The sequence below is a fragment of the Cyanistes caeruleus genome, chromosome 12, assembly GCF_971803275.1.
Source record: "Cyanistes caeruleus chromosome 12, bCyaCae1.hap1.1, whole genome shotgun sequence".
In the NCBI taxonomy this organism is placed as follows: domain Eukaryota; kingdom Metazoa; phylum Chordata; class Aves; order Passeriformes; family Paridae; genus Cyanistes; species Cyanistes caeruleus.
This window is the reverse complement of record NC_141712.1, coordinates 5,772,104-5,796,574: the sequence shown is the minus strand read 5'-3', so window position 1 is coordinate 5,796,574 and position 24,471 is coordinate 5,772,104. Positions and strand designations below refer to the sequence as shown.

The 24,471-nt window shown below is 42.5% G+C and overlaps 1 long non-coding RNA gene across 1 annotated transcript in view; it reads left to right on the top strand.

Moving 5' to 3' along the window:
- LOC147650828 (uncharacterized) overlaps window positions 1–8,868 on the top strand; it is a 130,809-nt gene extending 121,941 nt beyond the window's left edge. Inside the window, exon 3 of the long non-coding RNA XR_015275522.1 lies at window positions 5,708–8,868. This is a non-coding gene — a long non-coding RNA (uncharacterized LOC147650828). The remainder of the gene's footprint in view (window positions 1–5,707) is intronic.
- Window positions 8,869–24,471: the final 15,603 nt, after the last annotated feature.

Sequence of the window (24,471 nt, the reverse complement as noted above, 5' to 3'; positions counted from 1 at the left end):
TGAGGCAGTATTTCTAGTAATCCAATATGTCTTTCCTTCCTCCTGACAGGTTTCCAATTTGGTGTGATCAAAACAGGTGGGATTGATGTTTGTGTGGACCCTCATCAGTGATCTTAGATCCTCTCCATCATATAGGGGATACATGCTTCTCCACTGTCCCCCATCCCAAGGCTCACCAGCTGGACCAACATCAGTCCACCTAAGAGTCCGGTATGAGCTAGTTTTGTTTTAGGGAGCTTCATGGCTCACCTTCCCTGTTAGCCTCACCCGGTCTTGCCTCTTAGGTCTTTTTGGGGGATCAGGAGAGATGGTATGGTCCTTCTTCTCCCACCTTCTTTAATTTAGTTGCCTTTTTGGAGAATGTTCTGTGGGAGAAGTTCATGGTGGGGGGGGTTTCATTCAACTAACTTTGCTAACATCAAAATATTTAACAGCAACAACCACAAGAACTTTAAGAACACTCCCACTTAAACCAACTCACTCGGCAGAGTTCTGCAGTCTTTGTTTATATTCTTTCTCTCTCAGTCTATTTCTGGCTGCCTCTTTATCCTGGTTTAGGGCAAATTTGGGAGAAAACTTCCAGGGGGGGCTCCCCCGGGGAAGCAAACCCATGTGGCTCTTTTCCCCCCACCCCCCAACAAGTTCGGGAAGAGATTTCTCTGAGAGAAGTGAAAAAAAAAAAAACCTGTTCATTTCACAGGCACAGCACTACCCAGCACAAAAATGAATGATATCAAATTACAAAACCTCTCGCCATTCAGAAGAGATGACGAACTTCAGAGGGTCTCTTTCCTGGCGGTGTTGGCTCTGTTATCAGTCCCTCTGGCGCTGGAAAATGCCACTGCCCAGGCTGGGCTCCCGGTAGTCCACGAGTGCAAGCTCCCGGTGCTCCCCCGAGTCCCCAGTCCAGAGCAGGTTCAATTCGTTTCAGAAAAGGGAAAGAAAACAGTCCAGGAAGACCTCTCTGCTCCAGCTAGTTGGAAAGCCAAGGCGATTTGTGTCTTGTTGTCTGTCTGTGCTGTAGTCAAAACTCCCGATGCGGGGGGAGCAAGTACAGTCTGATAACAGACTTGGTGCTTCTTTTCCACTCACTTTTACTCTCAGATGGAATTTTAAGAATACAGAACCTGGGTCTGAGTTAGGTGGACAAATGGGGATACAATTTAACATCATAATCAACCCAGGACTTTCCACCCCTTATCCCCTTATTATCGACTTACTGCTAAAACTAACATTCCAACTCTGCACACATTTACATACATAGAAACTTCTCCTCTGTTTCACCCAAAAAATACAAGCAGTATATCCATCATGCCCCTGTCAAGCCCCACAACAAGCTACTGAATCCAGACCCCCCCCACGCTGGAGAGCTGCAGGATTCCCCACTCTCTCATTTTACTTACTCAATACACCATCTTTCACTTGCTCATACCTTCAACACTTACACATTTCCTTCTGTTTCATGTCTGCGTGGTTTAAGATACAGACAATGGCAGTAACCTTTTACCCAATGATCAGTTCTCCCTGAGGTACACATCGTGTTGTTCCATCTCTCTGCATTATCCACCATGTACAACCTGGTCCTTGAGCAAAGACAACCCCACGAATGGGTTTTGTCTGTGCCCAAGGTAGAATTGACCCAAACTGTCTTCCCTAGCAGACCTCTGACATGTACTACTGGGACTTTGTCTCCGTCTACTACATGTAAAGACTCAGACTGGGCAGGACCTGCTCGGTTGGTGGAATCTCTGGTATTGACTAACCAGGTGGCCCTTTGCTAGATGTTGCTCCCAAGTATAGGTTTTCTCTCAGAAAATGATCACACAACCCTTGGGTTCCCCAATGAGTCAGTTCATGTATCTCATTTAATATTTTCCGGGCTAAGGCCTTGTTCAGAAACTTTCGCCCATCTGAGGTTAACCATTCTCCTTGTTCTCCTTGAGACAGTTCTAATTTTTTTATTACTTCCCACTCTTTCTTGGTAAATATTGGTTCCTTCTTTCCGTCCTCTTCAGTTACTACCTCATCCAGTTTAAAAACTTTTACTGATTCCTTTGGATCTAAGGCCACTTCTTTAGCTGCTTGGTCAGCAAGTCGGTTCCCTCTGCTTTCTAAGGAGTCTCCCTTCTGATGCCCCTTCATGTGGACCACTGCAATCTCTGTGGGTTTGGTCAAGGACTCTAATACTGATTTAATCAGCCCTTCATGTGCCAGGTTCTTCCCTTTGGAGTTCAGGTAGCCTCTCTCCTCCCAGATCTTACCAAAGGTATGGACTATCCCAAAGGCATACTTTGAATCTGTATAGATGGTTCCTTTTTCTCTCTCTAGCAAGTCCAGACCCCTCTTTAGAGCATGAACCTCACAGCACTGAGCTGACCAACTGGGGGGTAGTCTCCCTTTTTCTAGGACCTCTAGTTTTCCTTCCCCTACCTCTATGACTACTGCATACCCTGAATATCTTTTCCCCTCCACCACCCTGGAGGAACCATCAGTAAATAGTACCTTCCCATAGGGCAGGGGTACATCTCCCAGATCCTCCCTCACTTTGGTTTGGAGATTTACCAATTCTAAGCAGTCATGTTCTAATTCAGGCAGAGGCTCCCGTGACAAAAATTGTGCCGGGTTCAGGCCCTTGGAGGTTACTAGCTCCAAATTGCTAGTATCCATTAGGATGACTTCATATTTTAATATCCTGGCATCTGTCAGCCACTGATGAGCCTTTCGGCTCAAGATTGTTTTTAAATCATGTGGTGTGTGGACTCTGATCTTACCCTGTAGGGTTAGCTTTTGGGCCTCTTCTATTAAAATGGCAGCAGCAGCTATTGATTGCACGCAGGTGGGCCACCCACGAGCTACTGGGTCCAGCAGTTTGGATTGACAGGCTATGGGCTTACGACATCCTCCCCATTCCTGGGTCAGAACCCCATATGCAGTCCCTTCTTCAGAGTTGACAAACAAATCAAATTCTTTTTTTTTTTTAAGTCAGGCAGGCTTAAAACTGGTGCTGAGGACAGCTTAACCTTCAGCCGATTTAATTACGCTTCATCTTCAGCTGTCTACCTTATGGGTTCACAATCAACTAGCTTTTCATAAAGAAACTTGATGCTCTGGGTATATTGTTCCATCCATAGTTTGCAATATCTAAAAAGGCTTAAGAGTTTTCTTATGTCCCTCTTTGTTTTTGGTGCAGGTATGGCTAGAATACCCTGATACTCTTTCTGGGCTCAGTTCTTCCGGTTTTCAGATGCTGGTACAGTTGGGAGCACATCCAAGGATCTTTAGTACCATACCAAGGCCACTGTCCTTGTATCTCTAGTTTGGGCTAGACCTCTATACAGTAATGGATCATCTTGATCCGGTCTAGGCCCTTGGTGGCCTCTTGTGCATCCCAGCAATTTAACATTTGCCCTAGTGGGCTATCGGGGGGAATGGTTCTGGTGGCCTCTTCATTCCCCTTGGGACCTACTCTCTTACTTAAACACTGTCCCATTGCTCCTCCTATCTCTGGACCTTCACTTAAAACTTACGGTGCCTTTTCCTGAATAAAACTGGAACTGACAGACAACACAACTTCTAACCAACTTAAAACTGGCCCTTACTTAAATTAAACTTTATAAAGGTGCTCCTACTCAAACTGAAAATTTCTAATGACGGACAACTGACCTTTCAAACCTCAACAAAAACTCACACTCTAGGAACTCACTCTCTCCTCCTTTCACACTAGGGAATACACTCAATCTTCTCACACAAGAATCCACACCCTTTCTTACACTCGGCCGGCCTTCCACTCACACTTTGAATTTTCTGGGGCTTGCAGTCTCCGCTTGCCCCGGGGGTTAGGTCCCAGCGGGGCTTGCAGGTTCCGCTTGACCCTCCCTACACCCCAATCCCGTTCCCCTCGCGCCTCGCCTCCCTGACCCCCTTGCCAGCGAAGACTATGAGCACTCCTGGGTCGACGTCGAGGGGACCCTAGCACTAGACGCTCCTGGGACCTTCCCCCGTCCCTGTCTCAGTGCCGTCCACAAGATTTGGTCAGCAGGGCTCACCCCGGAACCCCCTGCCCCTCCGCTCCCTGACTATCCCCCTTCCCCAGTGAGAATAGCTTCTGCGCGAGGGCTGACTGTAAGTGAGTGGTGGGAGAATTCCCCCTTGCCTCCTAGCCGCTCCGCCCACCAGGGAATGGCTTCGGCTAAGGGATGCGTGAGTGTATTACTCTAGCTGCCTCGCCCGCCCGCGCAGACTACCTGCCCCTGTGCTCTCCGGCAGCAGGTTGACGACCTCCCTTCCCAGGAACCCCCTGAGCCGAGACTGAGCCGCGACAACTAGAGCCTTTCAGCACGTCCTGTGTCACAGACCCTGGGAAGCGAGGGCCCTTCGCTGACCGCCTGGTGCCGGTAGGGCCTGGGGACCCCCAATTCCAATTCCCCGGTCAGGTCGTCTGAGTACCCAAGCGGGGGGGGTGTGTTCACTCACACCGAACCTAGGCACCCCCACACACCACCCCGGGAGTTACCTAGATTGCCTGCGTGTGACTCTCACTCACCTAGGCCTTCCACACGCCCGGAGCAGCCTAGGCCGTTTAGCCCTTTTCAGTAGAGGGGCCTACCCCTATGTGCGCCACTCACTCTCTTAGGTACCCTCTGCGCACTCAGAGGGGGGGCTTTTATCCCCAGGAGACGCCTCACTCGTTTCTCTAGGCCCAAGTGAGCCTCTTTCGCTTCCTGCCGTTCCTGGCCGGCCCCTTCGCGGGAGTCCGGAACCGCGGTACTGGGCAGTCCACACTCGCCCCGGGGGTCTGAGCTGCCAGCCCCCGTCTCACTCACACACCCACTCACTCGCCTCCTACTCCCGCCACCGGTGGCTTACCCAATCCGGTGCTCTTCTGCGATGTCGATCCCAGGCTGTTCTTCTGGGTCCGGTATAGCCAGCTGTCCCCCGGAGGCCCAATAGGGTGGGCAGCTGTCCCGTCCCTGGTCCTCTTCAGGGCGTGGCTATCCCGGACGAGCCCCCAAGCTGTGATAAACGGGCCAGGAGACCAGCTCCTTTTAAAAAGGCCTTTATTAAGCAGCACAGCTCTGGGGTGGGGGCCCGAGGGGTTGCGCACACCGCCACTGCTCCCACTGGACACCGCAGAAGAGGAGGATCCGTGCAGCTCTGTCACTAGGACAGAGCTGGGCCTTCCTTCCTCACGGGAGTCCCCGGGAAGACTCCTTCTTTAGGGCTCGTAGTCTAGGCTGTCATCCCAGTCGAGTCTCCTCGAGGTTATGTCGGCCCCTGGAAAGAAGCCAGGGGACTCCTCTGGGTCTTCCTTGTTAGATGGTGCTGGTTCTATTCCTTCCCTTTTGCGTGACTCGTTGTTTTGGGGTCTTTTCCAGTCTGGGTGCATCCCATAAGTCTCTGGTCTCTCTCGTTTGCATAAAAGTCAGTATGTCATCTTCCTCCTCAGGGCTGTACAGCAACTTGGGAAAGGGATACAATGTTGCCATGTGGGAGTCTAGGAGCAGTGGGGGCAGTGCCTGGCTGAACACAGAACAAGAAACACAGGGTACAGCAACTTGGGAGAGGGGGCAGGGCCTGGCTGAACAAGGAACAAAAATATGGGGTACAGCAATTTGCGACAGGGGTACAAGGTAAGTAAACCTGGGACAGGGGTCCAAGGTAAGTAAGGAGTTTACAAACAGCAACTGTAACATATTATTCTTAACAGTTTATCACCTAATCAGCAGCCAGGAATTAGTACTCCAGAAGAATGACTTTATCACATCCATCACATCCTGTACTTCTCTTTGGCATTCTCCTTCAGAATACAGATGTGCTAAAAAAACCCAACCAAACAAAAAAACAAACCAAACAAAAAAACCCGCCAAAGTACAATATTTACCAACCTTTATCTTCAAATGAAATGCAAGACTGATTTTCAGTTGTATTCCAGTATTGTAATAAAAATATACTGGAACCATAATTGTTGGAAGTTTCCAACTTGCAGTAAACTTGTGATTTTAATAGTCTTTCCAAGTTTATCTTAAATATATAGGTTTATATGTTATAAAGAATTTAGGTTTGTTAAATTAATGCATAGTCATTGATGCTGCTGAGCAGTAGCACAGATTGTGTCTTCAGCAGAACTGGTTTGTCTTAGTAAAAAGACTTTTAAGTAAAAACTTTTCAAGTTAACCAGAATTAAGAAAGTACTTTTGAAAACAAAGGTGGGAAAAAAAGATCAGCCCTATTGGTTTATGATATTTCCAAATCTACTACTCTGTGCAGCTTAAGGAAGCTATAATGGAGTAAGGGAAGAGAGATCTTACAGACATGTCATCCTTAAGTGTATGGAAAACCTTCACACAGGCTCTGCATGTCTGCTTTAAAAGACTCGGTGACAGAAGAGCAACATAGAGTTGAATTAAGACAAATATCCAATTAAAGTCATATTACAGGTTATTTTATTTTCAGATGGAGCTGCAGATTGTGTGCTGCTCACCATCCTGGGGGTTCAGAATGTCCTGCAGCACGGCTGAGCCATGAGACTTCTGGAGCAGAATTATAAAAAGGTGAAGCACAAACATTTTTTATGCACCTACATTGCATTACCAACTCGGCACCTTAAAAATGGTTTTGTTCTTTAATAGAAGTTTCTAGAAGAAATTGAAGGTTTTTTTAATTGTTGAGAAGCTCTGAGTAGAAGCAAATATCCTTGCTGGGTACCTGTGGTAGGCAGGTACCTGATACTTGGCAGTGGAGGAATGCTCAAGTACTCATTACAGTCAAGAGCATATCCAACCACAAATTAATCTGGAATTTCAAAGCCTGTATCTGTAAGAAAATACAGCTCTTTTTATACTTCAGTAGTATAAGTAGCTTTTAAGTGCAGAGTTTTTATTCCACATATACTTGAGCTAAGAGTAATAGGGATCATCCCTTTCAGGGTGCTTCCTTAAGAATCTAAGCTGTAAATGGATGACAGAGGTTAGAATCTAAACCATTCCCATCAGTCAGTAATAAAATTAAGGTGTTAAGAGAATTATTTTTATTAACAAAATAATTGTTGAAAACCTAGTTAGTCCTGGGAAAGGAGACAAGGAGTGAGATTTTACCTGAGTGAAAGTAGATGAACTGTGATTCAGTAGGACTTTTCAGTTTGAAAACAAGGCAAGTTTAATAATGTGGAGTCCAAACACACAAATGCCCTCTATGGTCGATGCAAAGCAAAACACAGTTAAGGTTTGATTTTGTTTCTGCTATCTAAATAATTAAATTTGTATATCAGATAGCTAAACCTGCATGCAGACCAGCCAGGGGAAAAAAAGAAGGTGGTCATGAGGCTTCAGGATACCAGAGCTGGTCATCAGTTCACAAGTTTTTATGTAGTTTCTCCCCATTTCTCTTGGCCCTCATGAAACCTATGTGCAGTTGTCAGATGTGGTGGGTTTAGCACTGGCTAAAATCGCCAGTGCACCTGCTAGAATTATTTACTCATTTCCTGCTGTGAGGTATGAATTAGGAGGAAGGCAAAGCAGGCTCAAAACTTGAAAATTGTGAAGAAAGTTTTATTAAGAGAACTAAAAGAATAATAAAAATCAGAATAAAACCTCCAGAACACTTCTCCTCCCCTCTCCACAACTTCTTTTCTTTCCCAAGTGACAAGGTTGAGACAAACTAGCTCAGAGAACTGACAACCTATTGAACCATTCAGAAGCTGAGTCCACCTCTGTAAAATTCACATTTTAAAGATGGGTGAGCCCAAGAAAGCTCTCTCTGGCTTCTGGCCTACTTGTAAACTGAACTAAAACTAGCTTGCATGCAACATATTACAGGATATTCTTACAGAATGAGGTACATTTCATTAATTCAACTAGTTCATTAATTCATTAATTCAATTAATTCGCCCTGTAAGGGAGCACACAGTAGCTAATAACAGGAGATTTTTCTTGTTGCTTTGTAGTCTCACAGTTGCTCTTCAGATTGTGGCTGGTGACACTTGGGATAATGTAGAAAATGTGTTCCAATAGATAAATGGGCATATCCACAACCTTAAGTGATACATTAAGTAGTAGTTGTGTTTTGGAACTGTTAGTGCCTTGAGGCTACCTGACCCTTATTTGATGTAGTTAGCAGGACCCTCCTTCTATGAATTCCCACCTGTATTTCCTATACACCTGTGAGCTCCATATCCTGAGAAAAGCCTTGCTTTTCTAATTCCTAGTGTAAGGTGGCCCTTTCTAGCTGACACATTTGTTGGTTGATTCTCATGTTGTTTTCCACATTTAAACAGAATTCAGCCTAGTTTTGCTAAAATCAACAGCATGAATGCAACTACTTGTTTGAAGCCTCTTTCTAATCAAGGCACTAATTATTGGCACTACTCTCAGTTTACCATTTCCAGCAGTGGAACTGTGGAACACAGTGTCTGAAATTATAGTGAAAAAGTAAATACTGTATGCATATCTGATATGATCTGTAGCTTCCAGCTGAGCTGTGCTCTGTTTCAAAATGCCCTGTTCTTCACTGTATTATAGAATTTTTTGCATGTGTAATCTCTGTATAGGGAAACCTTGACTACAGATTACTCCTCCTTGGCAGCCTGCTCTCTGAACAGAGAAAATATTGAAAATTGAAAATGTTCTCACATGTAATATTTTTGCTTTGATTCTGGATATTAGAAGGCCACCTTTGCTGTGTAAATTTTATAACCTCCTGAAGTTTTCACTCGAGGCAAGTTTGATTTCATATTACTAACATTTATATAGACTGTACACTGGAACTTGCAAATCTTTGTGTCTCCTTTAAGCACTGTACTCTTAGATCTGACCTGAACCAGTTCTAAAGTCCAGTTTATTTTTGTTTCAGAAATATAAGTTGCAGAAAATCCCTCTTACTGACTTACTTTTGTGTTTTGGCTGCATGGGGAATATTAGCTGAGTGACAAATGAGCAGTGACTTTATCGATTAGAGCCCATGTTTACTCTTTCATTAAGCTTTAAGCTGGTTCAAGAAGTCTCTGCCTACTCTATTTGAAAACTACTTTCCAGGTCGTATTTGTTCAAATGAATTTAGGCTTCCCAGTAAATTCCACATAACCATGATACTAACCACACGCCATAATCACCTGCCAAGTACTTGAAACAACAATAAATGTGTTAGTGGTATCAATTAGTAATTTGCATTATGAAAGTCACTGCTACAGTGAATGCTTTTATTGTCACATTATGAAAGAAAAAGTATTCACAGGTAAAATGTTCATGCTAAAACAGCTGCTTGTCACTGCTGAATAATGAAAATAGAATGTAGCCAGATGGCATCCTTCACGGCTTCTCTGTTGTAAATTATTTGATCATACTCTCACAGGAAAGAACAAAAAAGTTGAGGTGCATATGTATTTGTTCCATATGGGAACCCCAAGTGTGTCTTTTTAAAATTAAGTGTTCTGAGGAAACCAAATCATTTCAATCTCTTGCCCTGCTCTAGATAATAGGATGCTGAAAGAGCCAGGAAGCGTAGCCCACACAAACAGACTGGAAATTAATTGGATCAGCACTGATAGCTTTGGTAAACAGCAGCCAGTCAATACAGAACAACGCTGCTCTTGGCTTTGCATCTATTCCCGGAACTATTGGGTCAGTAACTCCTTTTCTCAGGACATGATTTTGCTGTTTCCATACCTGAGTTTGTTAAACAGGTTTACATTCTGTTACAGTTTGAAGTTCCCCAGAAACGTTGTGTAAACACCGATGAAGTGCTGCGGGGCATTTCCCATCAGTTCTTTTGTCTCAGGAGGCGCACAGGCTGTGCTGATGTGCGGCGGGGCTGTGCTCCAGCCGCCGGGCCCGCACACCCAGCTCGCCATGTGCCACCAGAGGGCAGCGCCGGCCAAGGGGAGCGCGGCCCGGCCAGCCCGGGCGGGGCTGCCATCGGGAGGGACATCAGGGCAAGGTTCAGCTTCCCCCAGACGTGCTGGCACTGCCCAGGCTCCCCAGGGATGGGCAGGAGGCTGCCAGAGCTCCGGGAGCGTTTGCACAGCGCTGCCAGGGATGCCCAGGGGGATTGCTGGGGGGTCTGCAGGGACAGGGGCTGGGCTGGGCTGGATGATCCCATGGAGAAGGATGGAGAAGGACTGTTTCCAAGGAAGGGCGTGCAGTGGCAGGACATTAGCTCGGCTGGAGCACGGTGTTCCATGGCAAGGCCGTGGGTTTGGACCCACATTTGAGGGCTGGATGAGGCGGTGCCGGATCTCTCCCTGCCAGCTCCCGGCACCGGGCCAGGACCGGGCTGTTCCCAGGACACGGCTTAGGGCTTGTGCCCTACGGCACAGACAGGAGCAAGGACGAGGGAAAGCTCTTCCGTGTGGCTCCCAACAGTGTTTACTCCAGGAAGGGCCAGAGACAGGACTGAGAACGTCGGTGTGCAGGAGTTTTATGTATGGGGGAGTGACAGTTTAAAGGAAACCTTTATGTGTCTTTTGCCACATTTGTTTTGTAGGTAGGAGAAATGGTTCCATCTCCTGGACTGTATTAGAAAGTCATTTTGAGTCAGGATCTGATTAGGACTGGAGCAACAGAGCAGAGACAAGGAATCAGGACTTCTGGGCTTTATTTCCAGCTCAGACACACAGTTTATTTACTGTATGCCCATAGCCAATTTATTTTCCTGACTGCTCTTGTTTTACCTCTGATCTCCCTCTGTGCTGCTTTCCCCCTCTGCCTCTCGTAATCAGCTGACCTCAGTTGTCAAAAACAGGCTCTGGACTCTTGGTGGAGGTTAAAAAGGCAAGTCGCCAAACCCTTTATTTGATAACTCCAAAAAATACCAAGAGGATTGGAACCCAGGCTAGCCAGAACTCCCTCAGTCGCTAACCCAGCAAGGAAAGCCCCCGAACACAGCAGCACATGAGGTTATACCCGGCTGGATCCCCGGGGGAAGGTAGAACCAGGGTGCCAGGGGGATCTCGGGAGGAGGAGTGAGGGGAGGCGGGCACACTCTTGGGGACCCATGGGGACACCATGGAGGCGGGAATGCAACATAACCACCAATAAAGTATCAAAGCAGGGATGGTGGACATGGAAGGCTCTGGAAGAAGAGGTGGGGTTGACAATGATGGATAGGGGGTAGGGGCAGGGTTAAGGTGATTGATAGGGAATGTTCAGGAAAGCTAGGAGGGGTCTACATGATGGACAACTGGGGTCAAAACCAACACAGTTAATGGCGGGGAACAAGAACATACCGACAAAACTAACAATTACAATTATTTAAATCTTAGTAACGTTATATAAAAGAGTTCATTTAAAATGCTTGTAACATCAGTGTTTGAGACTTCTCTGCCCTGGGCTGCACGGGTCCTTGTCAGTTTTGGGGATGCACCTTCAGGAAGTCCCACGGATGTCATCGCTGCTGGTCAAATGCATGATTTGATAAAAGGCTGTGACCTGTTTCTTTGCACGTGAAGCTCCAGTTGTTGCAGTTTCATGTTTTCAAGAGCAAACAGGAGCTGCTCCATGCCTGCCATGGTGTGCAGTGTGTCTGATCCCGTTCCCCCACCCCCCAACAGCTGGATGGGTTGTTTCTCCTTGGGAGCAATGGGTGGTCCGGGAAGCAGCCTGCTCTGCTCTTGGGGAGCTGGACTCATCTCCACTACAGAGATGTTTAATAAAAATATTTGTTAAACAATGGCTTTATCTGAGTGTGTGATCACAGCTGTTTTATTTTAACAGCAATAACAATTAAATCCATATTTCTCCTTGGATATTTATTTTCCTGAATTTATTCTCAGTGTGGTGAAAGAATTCGGTGTGAATTGCTGAGTTAAAATAGAACTGCTTGCAGTGGATTTCAGATTGCTTGTGTTAGGTTAGTTTGATTCCTTTATTACTTGAGATGTTAAACCAGTATAAAAATACATACCACAGAGAGTCCATGCTTTGAAATATTCTAAAACTCTTCTTCATAATCATTATTTTTAATTGTTAACATAGTTCTATTCTGCAAAGCCATGTTTGACTCTTAGGAGAGCTAAGTGCCATCTTCCCATAACAGCATGTAAGAAAAATGTGGACTATGCATTTTAGTAAGATTTTTTTAAAAAATCCCTTTTACAATATCATGTAGCTACTGCATTCAAGTGAAGATAACTCATCTCTAAATCTCAGTTTTATAAACCCATCTATTTCAGTGTTGCCAGTGCCTTCTGTTGAGATGTTCAGTATTGAAGATGATGCTTTTGCAGGAACTGGCTTAGAAAGATTTTCCTGCTGCTACTTAGGTTCCTTACAGGCCCTGGCTGTGGAACCCCCTTCCAGTGCCATTGGCTGTGCAGGCTTGTCCACAGTGTGAAAAGCCAGTTCAGTACAGTTTCCTAAGACAGTGGAGGGAACAAAGAGAAAGTTTCTGTTACTGATTCTTAAGCTTTCAATTCCTTTGTCAGACACAAAAGATCTGCTTTCAGCATGGATCACTTTTATCCCCATTAGAGATAATAAAAAGTCCTTCCTTAACTGAAATGAAGGGATTATACTCTGAAAACACATTTCTATTGGAGTCTTCTGCAGCAAAATGTCCAGAAATTCAGAGCAGTTCACCACATTTTTATTCTGCATATATACCCTAATTCAGGTAATTGCTTTTCCTCAGTCTTACATAATTTATCTCAGATTAGCAGATTTTATATCTTCTTAACACATATATTTCACTAACTTAAAACTAAACTTGACTACTTCATGAAAGTTGACAGCTGTCACTGAAACACGACAGGAAACTGGAAAGATGATGGAGACTTTTTATGTTTGGATTACTCTCAAGAGAATTGTCCAGTGTTAATAAATAATATAGATTTCTCATGAAGCCTCTTCAGGCAGTTTTAAAAAAGGAGTAATTCTGGAAAAGAATAAGTTCTCAGCACTGATATTTCTGAAACTGACTTAATTGTCCTTTCAAAAATATTTTGTTAGTATTTAGAAAAGGTGCAAACCCCAGTCATCATTGTAACAAGTGTCTTTGTCTCTGCTTTCCTTCTTTAGTCATCATTTTAATCCGGTGTAGGGGGAGCTGTTGTTTATATAAAATATATAACAGGGTAGAATTAAAATTTCCTGCCATGCACAGTCATGTGGCAAACACAGATTTATCCTATGCAGAACCACGCATTTAACATGGGACTACACATGGAATATTTGCTAGAAGCCATCTCATTGACATTGGTTAGGTTTTTAAGGGATTTAAGAAAATTAGAGAACACCTCTCAGCACTTCTGAATTCATTAGCCTTCCACTGACAGCCAGCTCCTATTCTCCAGTCAGTTTGCCCCAGGTTTTCAGGCCTAAGTACTGGAATTACTTGTGTATCACCATTACTCTGACCACAATTTGAAAAATGAGTACATAGTTTTGTAACTAGTTTTGCAGAGAGAAGTAGGTTATATAAAAGATTCTTAATGAAACACACTGTTTCATGCTTCCCTTATTTCATACAATGGTCTTTATCTGTGGGAAAAGTAATAAAACCTGAATGGCTGAAAATTAATGCAGTTCTAGTGTAGTTAATCTACATCTACTTTAAAATGTGTGTTCACTGATGGTTAAACTTATGCAATAGTCTGTTTAAAGAGTAAAATTAATGTTATCTAAATTTTAACCCTCAAATGATACTAATATTTAAAATCTAATAGTTAAGGCTTGTGCTTGTTTATGTCAAATTGTTTTGCTTGAAAGAGATTTATAAAATCCACATTTTTAATTTATAAACAGTCTTGTTTCATCCCAAAATGTTTATCCCGCTTTCCAGTCTGAAATACTGCTGTACTTGCACTGCTCTTGTGTGCCCCAAACTCAGCAAAATTAATTCCCTGTTCACTCTTATAATGACAGCGAGTGTGCTATTCAATGAGAACAAGTTAGGTTTGTTTCCAGCTGTCCTTGAGGCACCTTGGCTCAGAGCAGAGACCTTGTATGTCACCAAAAGGATCTTCCAGGCCTATTAATCAGAGCCACGAAAGTTGTCACGGCACAGTGGACACGGCGACTGGCTTTCGCTCTGTTCAGCTCTTCACAAGAGTAGGTTATAATGAAGCTAAAAACCCTGGTTGAATATTAATGAAGGCAATTCATTCTTCACTCCTTATCTAGTCTTTTCCACATTTCATTTGAGCATAGGCCAAAACTGACATAAAACTAATAAGTCAGAGGGACCCCCTTACGTAATGCTGTGCGATGCCCTCATCTGACATGGCAATTTACTTGTCTTTGTGCATTGCTGCTGCTGTAAACGTGCATTTCAGAAAGGGCCATGCAGCACTGACTGGAAAAATATGACTTTGTAGAAGATGTGATGTAGTGGTAATGAAGAGAAGCCAGGATGGGAGGCCATGGGTTCAGATGCTGGCTGAAGATCACTCAGTCTGTCCACAAATCTAAAAATGCAGCACTGTGTGGTAAAAGCTTTGATATCTTGGCTTTTAAGAAAAGAGGAAACTTAAAGCCATGTAAGACAGCTGTGGTAATTTTGGTCATTTTTAGACACGTTAAATTTTCATTACAGCAATTATTCTTTTAATTATCTTTTAAAACAGCTTCCATTGTAAAACATCATCCACCATGACTGGCTTTTCAAAAATGCCTTTTAATCAGTAGGGGTCCAATTTGGGAAAGCACAGAACTCTGCATTAAGTACTATCCTTCTTGAAGGCAGCTGAAACTTCAAGCCTGTGCTGAGGTTTCAGTCCAGCTTCACTCATGGTGCTGAAGAAGCTCGAATTATTGAGGCACAGAGTAAACTGAAACTGAAAACCCCTCATATGCAGCTTTGCTGCCTCTCCTCTCCTAATAGGATGTGTGTGAGAGTGGCAGAAGAGAGACCTGTCCAGGTGTCATAGCCAGAAACTGGGACATTCAGAGCTTCCCTTTTCCAGTTCAAACAATTCCAGAGACATGCTGTCAGTGAGAGTCTGTAACAGCAGAGTTTTTGTATGGGTAATATGGTTTATATGGTGGGTCTGCTCAGGAAAAAAAAGACAAGCTCTTAAAAGAAAAATAAGCTTTGGACAGCTAGGGCATATAATAGTTCTGCCATAGCTGTGTCAATGGGCTTGAAGCGAAGACTTTGTGACTTAAAACACACAGCATGTTCTTATGTTTAAGTGTATTTAAAAAAATAAAAAAAAAATTCATCATCTCAATCTGTGTTTTCTACCTGGAAGCTAGAAAAGGATGAGGAATAGGCTGCCAGGGAGCAGCAGGGGAGAACTGCTGCCTAAAGGAGCCAAGCAAGGTAACACACAGGCTGGGGTGTGCAAAAGAGGTCTGGGGAGGGGACTGGGATCAACCAGGAGTCCAGATCATCAGGGAGTGTCCTGGTGATGCTGCAGGTCCAAGGTCAAGCTGGGCAGTCAATCCACAGATCAGGTCTAGTGTTCACCAGGCCAGCCCACAGCATCAAGACAGATTCCTCCAAGCTGGGGACAGGTGTACATGGACAGGGCTCTGACAGGGATGGAGCTCAGCCCTGAGCTTGAAAGGAGCCACTGCACCCCATGGGAGACCGGCCATGGCCAGTGAGGCCGATGGGGCACACAGGGGACCCAACCACAGCAGGTTTTCTCTTTAAAGAAGCCCTGAAGAGTCATACTTAGGGTCAAGCAGAAGAGAAAATCACCAATAAATCTTTGATAGTTTTTTAATATAATACTCGTGCATGTCTGAAAGCCTGAAAAATATAGCACAAAGTTTTATTTACCGACAAGAGAGTTATGAGATCACACAAGATCTGTTCAAACCATAGAGGAAATAGTAATTCCCAAAAACTGACATCTGACATTAACCATTCAGGCTTAGCACTGAGGCAGTGAGGTAATTAACAGTCTTAATTTGTTTCCATCAAATATTTCCTCAGCTATGCATCTTCAGAGGAAGAAAGGAGATAAATGCCATGATGTAGCACAGGGCAGCTGGTTTGGATCCTTGTCTCCATATATGCTGGAAGAACACTAGAGCAATTATTCCTATGTAGGCATGCTCAGACAGCCCATCATCATAAAGGTAATAGAAAGCAGATATAGCTCTCAAATATGTGGAACTACATACCTCCCAAGAATTGTCAGAGAGGTCATTTCTATTTCTATGTGGAATTTTTTTTTTCAGAAAGAAATTAAAAAGATCAACTTGCTCTTTCATTTCCATGTTTTTCCCTGCTAACTTGGATTATGACAGGTCTTTTATTTGTACTTTTGCATCCTACACCTGTGTACAACAACCTTTGAGAAGAGAGGGGGCAGGTTCCCCTGGACCTGCCCAGGACCTCCTGGAAAACTTCAAAACTGAAATAGTCCTGTCAGAGAAACTTCATCTAAGCACCTCCCTGAGAAATGGGAGATCATACCTGCAAAAGGGGATTTCAAAACCAGTATCTAAGAGACAGGAGTAACAACTGATATCCAACAAATCATTTCTGTGGTGACCAATTTTTCTGTCAGCTCTAAATGTAATTTGTATGTTGTATGCCATTGTATATATTGTCATATATTGTATGATATTGATTTTTAAATTCCCTTTCTATGCCTTTCATCAGTGTTATTTGAAGGTAATAAACAGTGTGGATTTTTTCCTTTTTGAATAATATATACAATTTTCAGGTTTGCTGCATAGATAGTAATATGTGTGTTTAATTGAACATCTCTGGATAAGCTTCCTTATTTGTCATCCAAAGGGAGGACAAACCTGTCTGACAAACTTGAACTGTGATACAAGGATTGTCCTAAACCCTCCTAGTCATGGATAGAGATAACTTTGGGCCATGTTGTGATACCTTGCTGTAACTGACACCACAGTTTCATGAATGTGTCTCATTTAATTAGGAGTTCCTGTGCCTGTGTGACAGTATGTGTACATGGACTCAGTGCTGGGCTTGCAGGACAGACTGAAAATCCCCTCTGTGGAGCAATCTGTGACTATTAATAGAGACATGACTCTATTCATATATTTATATAGAGACATGACTCTGTGGCAAAGGCAGATCAAATTCTTCTCTTGTTCCAAAAGCAAAAAGAAGCAAGTATTTTTGGATATTTACACTGTCTTAATTTTTTTATAGGAAGCCTCTTTTTCCTTGTCTCAGATGATAGTGAGCTTCTTAATATGGGGACTGTCTCTGGCTAGTGAGCAGATGATCTTAATGTAAGGTGATTGATCTTATGCTATAATGATAAATTTGATGATAAAGGTGCTGCATTGGATACAAGTCAAAGGAAGAAACTAATTGTCAAAGTATCAGGAAAAAAATATGGAAGCTACTTTGTGCATGTACTTTTTTTTTTTCAGTGCATGTAGAAGAAGAAAATTGAGCAATATAAATTAAACAGTATTTTATAGTGATGTAACTGTGAATGCAGTTAATTAGCACAGGGGAAATATGATCCTAAAAATAATGTTGGAAATAGAGTCTGGTTAAATAGATGATAATGCTTTTGCTGGCTGTATGACAAGCCCCAGTACAAGATGTCTAGTCTGTAGATTCCACCACTGAGTAACTCATTGCCATAATTCATGTAAGACAATACAATTTTATCATTCTCCTAATAAAATTAGGTAAAAATGCATTTGTAGTGCAGCATTTATGCTGTCCTCTCTGCCCCAAAGGGCGGTGTATTGTCTGCATTAAATGTTCGAATCATATTTGGAGGAAGAGTAACTGGATAAAAATGTCTTTGTTGGAAGTGTTTGCTTCCCAGGAATGTAGGAGCTCGAGTGCTTAACCATATTTCTGCAGCAGATGGTGAGCAGCCAAGCCACTAGAGTGGGATGGGAATCTCTAATGTCAACTTTGGCTTCAGGGATGAAAACCACTATTTTTTATAGAGAGGGGTCTTTCATCTGCAGTGCAGCAATACATGTTCAGCTGCATTAACTAAATGGTTTTATTTCCTACAGCATATGAAGTGTCTGTTTTGGGATAACAAGAACTACCATTTTTATGCATAAAAATCTGGTTCTGCTGAAATCAGTTGAAAGATTATTTGATTTCAGTGTAATCAGGGCTTAGTCCATTTAAATGTCAAATCACAATAGCAGGCATTTTTGTTTGAGCAGTATCAACAGTGTTCCATGTTGAACTACCAACAGCAATCTGTATTTTTACAGCAAAATCACAACTTGCCTTAGTTTCTGAGGTGGTGGGAAAAGGAATTCTGCTGGCTGGATGAAATCTGAAATGGTTTCACTCTGAACCAGTTGGGAGTCAGGCCTGGAATGACAGGGTCAGGAGAGCAGAAACCATCTTGGTTTGGCATGAAAGGGGAGAGACAGAGATGAGGGACATGGAAAACATCAAGATGTCTGAATAAACAAATGAGCTAGGCTTTAGCTGGAGTAAATCTGAGAAGATGCAACAAATTCAGTGAAACCTACTCTGGTTTACTCCAGGGCCAGAGACTTTCCAGGGTTTGACTGATCTATATCATGCAGTGGTTCTTTTAAAGTTTATCCCATCACTAATTTTTTGTTGTGTCTTAGGGTCTGACATGCACTTTCTGAGGCCTTTTAAGAATTGATTTTACCAAGAAACCACAGGATTCAGGATAATGTATGTTAAACTGTTTGGTGTCCGTGGTGGTTTTGTCTCTGAGCTTTGCTTTGTTCCAAAGCTGTGGGTTAAGTGGGAAAAGTCTTCATGTAGCATCTGGTTTTTGCCTGTTCCTGGTGATGTTTGCTGAAAAAAACCATAGCATTTCCAAGTTGTAAGTGAAAAGTGTGTGCCCTGTCAGGAGCCTTCCCCCATCCTTGTTAGAGTGCAGGTATGCTACCCAAATCCTACTCAGAACTCTCTTTTTATCAATAGTGGCCAAAGTACAAAAGGCAAAACCTAAACAAAACTGAACATAAGTCTAAAAGCTATAAACCCAAACAGTCCATAAATCAAATGATAAGATACCACAAGATGAAGAATTCATGAATAACAAGTGTATAAAAGTTCACTTGGTAGCATGTTGGAAATGTGCCACCTCCTGCAATTGATAATCAAATCCACCTGAGCTAGTGGTTGATGACTTAAATAATGTGAAATACTTTCCATCTACTGTATTAGAAGCTAGATTAGAAAAATCAAAAAGAAAGATTTAACTACTCAAAAAAATAAGAAGAGAAAGTTGTGTTTTCACAGACATTTCCTTTGCAGTAAATCAACAATTGCCTCCTTTTAGTGTCCTCTTCACTTGTGGAGGAGGAGGTTACCTTTCATTTTTCAGAGCAAGATATTCCTGCTCTTGGAAATGTTGCCTTAGACTAGATATTTCTTAAATGGAGTCCAATTTCTCATTGCCCTTCCACCCTTCAGCCTTTGCTGATTCTAAAATGAGTTTTGAATGGTAAGTGCAGAAACAAACTGCATCTTTTCAACAGCCCTCTCTGTTTAGTCAGATAAAAATATCTGTGAAATTTAAGGGTAACCTTCAAATGTGTTCATGATCCACTGATTTATTTTGTTGTTGGAAATTGACATAAATAAAGCCAGGTCTGGACCCAAACATATGCTTTCTCGAGACTTAATTTCTTCCTTTAGTTTTTGCTTGTTGGTGAGAGGTAAAAACCTGTCTGTAGACATGGCTCAACTTTATCTTCATGTCAAACTAGATGAAGTGCCCCTAACATATCACAGAGGAGATGCTGAGCACAAGAAATTCATAAAAGTTGTGAGTCTCCAAGAAGAGGCTGAAGTGTTATGCTAAAAATTAATTCCTTTTTCAAGCCTATTAATAAGATAACCATAAGAAAACATGGTATGGTGTGTATCTTTATGGCAGCAATTGTATGTTGCTGACTTTTTGCTTGTAACTAGCACATTTTATTTAAATATTTATGCAAAGAGTTTAAGGAATCCCTTTAGTTAGAGTCAAGTCTGAATGAGTTTTAATGGCTGCATGTTTCCAGATGTTGATTTTTCAGTGAACTGAATAGAAATAGTAAATGGTATGGCTTGAATAAGACCAAGACACAGGGTAGAAGTTTGCTCAGAATCCTTCAAAACTGCGCCATTTCACACAGTGAGAAGTGAAAGCATTGTTCCCAATACACAAAGAACTGACTACAGAATGTATTATTTTGAAAATATGAAGAAAATAATAAAAAATTTCCTCCAATTTTATTTTCCAAATAACGTAAAATAGTGACATGTCACAGTCTGGTTTAAATGTTGCTTTGTGTTTTCTTAGACCTCTTAGAAGATTCTGTAGGGGGAGATGAGAAAGGGTAAGTTGTCTGAAAACTGTAACTCCAGGTCTGAAATAATACTGAAATTGAGCAAAAGATCTGAAACACATTGGCTTTTTTAGCATTATATGGGTCAGTGACTATCAGCTGTTTTTGGAAAGGGATGTGATATAAAGGATGATGTAATTCAAAGTAAATTTGTCTGAGTTACTTTCTAGTAAAAAACCCCACATCAAAGTCAACCTCCGAGCAATGAAAATGAGTACAATCTCTGCCATACCAATTGCTCAATCCAAACCCAAACTATTGTTTTACTTTGTTGGGTTCTGGAAACATATTTCCCAACCATTAATTTATATCATTAAATACTGGATGCCGTATAATGACAGTACACAAATGTGTACTGTTTTACGGAGACATGGTGTCAGTTTCCCCTGCAATTTTTTTATTTTGAATTTCATGTCTTTTTCATGGGTTACTAGAATAGTGCTGCTGGGGGAGCAACAAAATAATGGAATAAATAAGACTATCCCTCTATTCCTTTAATTACAAATACCAGCTATAAAAAGAGATAAAATAAAGAAAAAAGAAGAAGAACAATTTCCTTTGTGTGGTGACGTGATGGGCTCAGATCAGGTCACACCACAAGTCCACTGGGTCTGATTTGCTTGTCTCTGAGACACTAAATTTCTTTCTTTTGCTTTTTATACAAAGAAGTACCTATTGACTTTATTTTCAGGCCATTACACTGGGAGTGGCTAGGCCAGGTAGCATCTATTTCCAGGCCTTCACACTATTTCAGTGAACTTAAAATTATCATCTCCTGAGCATTCCAAAGAACTGGAGACCCAGAAATATCCTTGAGCTGAAAAAACCTGTCAGCTCTTCTCTGGACCAAGCCCTTAATGACTGTCCTGTTCTTTTAGTCTCAGTCTCCCAATGAACTGATTTTTTTCTTTTTCCTTTTCACAAAGTTTATTCAGCTCATAGTGAAAAGATCCCAGATGCAATCATAGTTCTCACTTCTAAATCTTTTTTAGGCATTGGAAGAAACCCATCAACACCCAAAGATAATTGCTTCTGGTAGATACTGAAGAACAGGGCAAACAGTGTGGTACGTTCCCAGAATACTCAGCTCCCTAGATTATTTTCTATTCAGGGATTTCCTGAGCAGGAGGATCACTTTTATTGGATTTCTTCAATTAATTTGTTAAATCCCTTGCAAGCTCTTGTGATCTTCAGACACCCCCAACATCCTGTGTTAAGAAATTCCCTGAGACAGTTTATTGGGCTGATGGCTGTGCTGCTGTTGTGTTTCTATGATGTGTGGGAATTAACAGCTCTCTTGCGCCTTCCTGCCCATTATCCTAGCCCAGGAACTCACTCAGGTGCTGCTCAAGCGCTGAACATGGTTCTTGACTGATGCAATTGGAAATCAGTGGAATTAGAATCAATCATGAAGTAGTGTGATGCTGTTGCTGCACAAAAGCAGTGTTGAGTTAGAGATTTAGGTCGAATTTTTTCATCTGTCCACCCAGTTTTCCTACAGAAGTTCCTGTAAGATTGGCTTTGTGACAACCCTGCTGTTAAGCCCCAGAAGGGAATATCCTCTACTGTAGAGACCTGTTGTCAGGGCTGTGCCTTGCCTGGTGATCTGATCTATCCTGCCTGACTTTGCAGTGTTCTCCCATGGCAAATATACAGGACAAAAAAATCTTTCTTAAAAAGACCCTGAATTTTTCACCCTGAGGACATATGACACCTGTAGAAAGTGATTTTTGGTTGCTTGACAGTGGGAAAAAGAACATGCAGAACTGAGTTCTGAGGCATCTTCAGGGTAAAGTAGTCTTGATATCTCTCAGATCTCACAGATAAGTATAGAAATCCAACCCATTACATGGAACTCCTCCTTTCTGCTCTGGTTTCCTTAGGTTGAGACTTCTGTTTTATCCTCATTGCATAAATGTGGAATGTAACTTTATGTGCAGGAATCTTAAAGCCTTTAGAAGGACTTGGTTGGAGCAGATTCTGTGAGAATCAGCTGCTTTAGGAAGAGCTTCTTCAGATAACCTTTCTAAATGGAGTTAGAAGTGGGAAGAGTTTGCCAGGATAGATACAGCCCATACTTGCAGGAGTTCATGCAGAACTGCATCATTTATTCAGACCTCACTGCCTGTAATACTTTGTCTGCAGCAGCAATATGCTTAATGCTGGCTCCCTTCCCAAGGGTGGAGCCTTCTTTCTTGGCACATTTTGCAGCCTGCAGCCATGTCTTGCAGCCGTGCTCCTGATCTGGATCTTGGCTGACTGAAAACCAAACTCAGCATGTACCCTTTATCCTGGAAGTTCTGCCTTCTATCTTCCAGAAACTCAGCACGTATGTCCCACCTAGCTTGCTCCCTCACAGTTTTAATTGCTTTTAATTCTGAGTATCAGATCATCTTTTCCGCTTATTTTTGCAGCAGACAGTTATTAATGGGAAAAAACGTTCCTGGTGTCTGGCTGTGGGGTGGATCATGTTCCAAATACAAAGAATGACCTACTTTTGGTATGTGATGTGGCAGTTTTCCTCAGCTCCAGCAGTACTTCAGTAGCACTTAGCACCCTCACCTAGCTCCTGCCACAGACTATTTCCCACTGCAGGAGTGTTCATTTTCAGTACAAAATATCCCTAACAAAATGACAGATTACCCACATTGCTGCTTTTTAATGAAGCAGACTCTCTAAAGTAAAATAGTCACTGTGGGTTTCGGTTTGGCTCAGAGGTGACTTACAATAAAATATTGAGCAGTAAAATGCTAGGTTAGAGTAATGCTAGAGTAATACCAAATTGTGCATGCCTATCACATTTTATTCCTGCCCTTGAAGGGTTGCTCTGTTTTTACTTAGAGCAGGGGCTGTTCACCCCATTGGAAAATGTCCCTGTCAGGTTCTATGTGTGCTGACTTTTGGAGGACTGACTTGGCTCTCATTTGTGATCATAACTTGTACTTTTAGTTAAACAGGTCATAGGTTCACACTCCAGACATGTTTGGTGATGCTTCCTGGGGCAGGCAGGGTGGAGGCTTTGGATGCCCTCCTGCACAGAGCGCTTGGTGACATCGTGTAAGTGATGGAAAGCCAGTCATGGTGTACTTGTGCAAAGGACTGCCAGCTAAAGGAGTTTCAAGGATGTTATCTGTGCTGCACAATCACAATATATTCTTCTAGAACTCACCAAAATGCCCTTAAATGTCCTGGCCAACTCTCCCATCTGTTTCTGACTTAAAAACCTATTCTACTTCAAAAAGGGCAAGGTCGGACCTGAAAGCTACTGAGAGCTTCTGATGAGTGTCCAGGATCTCCTCAGTACTCTGCATGCTCAGGTAGTTCAGACTCCTCAGAAATATCCAAGTCTGAGATGAGAACCTCCCCTTGTCAATTAATACCCACTGGCAGCATCTCCAGGGTGAGTGTCATCTTTGGTGGACTTGTTAAGGTCTTCATAAATCCTCTGTTTCCCACTGATTGGTTCCACTGCTGGACGCGTCACCTTTTTGGAGCAACAAGAAGGTGGGACTTTCACACTTCACAAATCCATTAACAGGGAATCTTCTGCTGCTTCCAATAGTTTTAGCTGTTCTAACTTCACTGACCTGGCCTAGATTAGTTGTGATGATAATGAGAAGCACACGTTTTGAAGATTATCATCCAAATGGCAGAACAGATTTTTGTTTATTATGAGCTAATAAATCAGCTATTATTCAATTGGCACAGAGCTGCAGGAGTAATTACTTGGATATATTGAATGATTATGTCTAATGAAGGTGGATTTCTAATGATGTTTGCATCCTGAAGTTCTTACTCATCCTGCAATAAGGAAAATGAGGAAAACTTTAGAGGAACCATCTTTTGAAAGCTTTCTTAAACCCTAAATTCTTCTTCAGATATATGTGTTTTATTAAGTGGTAGATGGATAAAAACTAGGTGAAGTTGTCCATGTGGGGACTAATCTATTATGGACATTCCTAAATTATGTAAATTCAAGAAAAATAGTATGATTTTATTATTCAGATGCAAAGAAAGCAAAATAATTGTAGGAAAGTATCTGCATGACAACCGAGGAGCTAAAATACAGATACTTGGTGATGTGCAGAATGCTTCTCACGCTGTCTAACAATATGGGTCATGGCCTCAGACATTCATAAACATTTTATATTCTCCCTCCATACCAGTGGACACACAAGCTGCATTGTAATTTCTTCCTCTGAACTGAGTAAGATTTTACCCCAGTGAAATACCATCTTCTGTG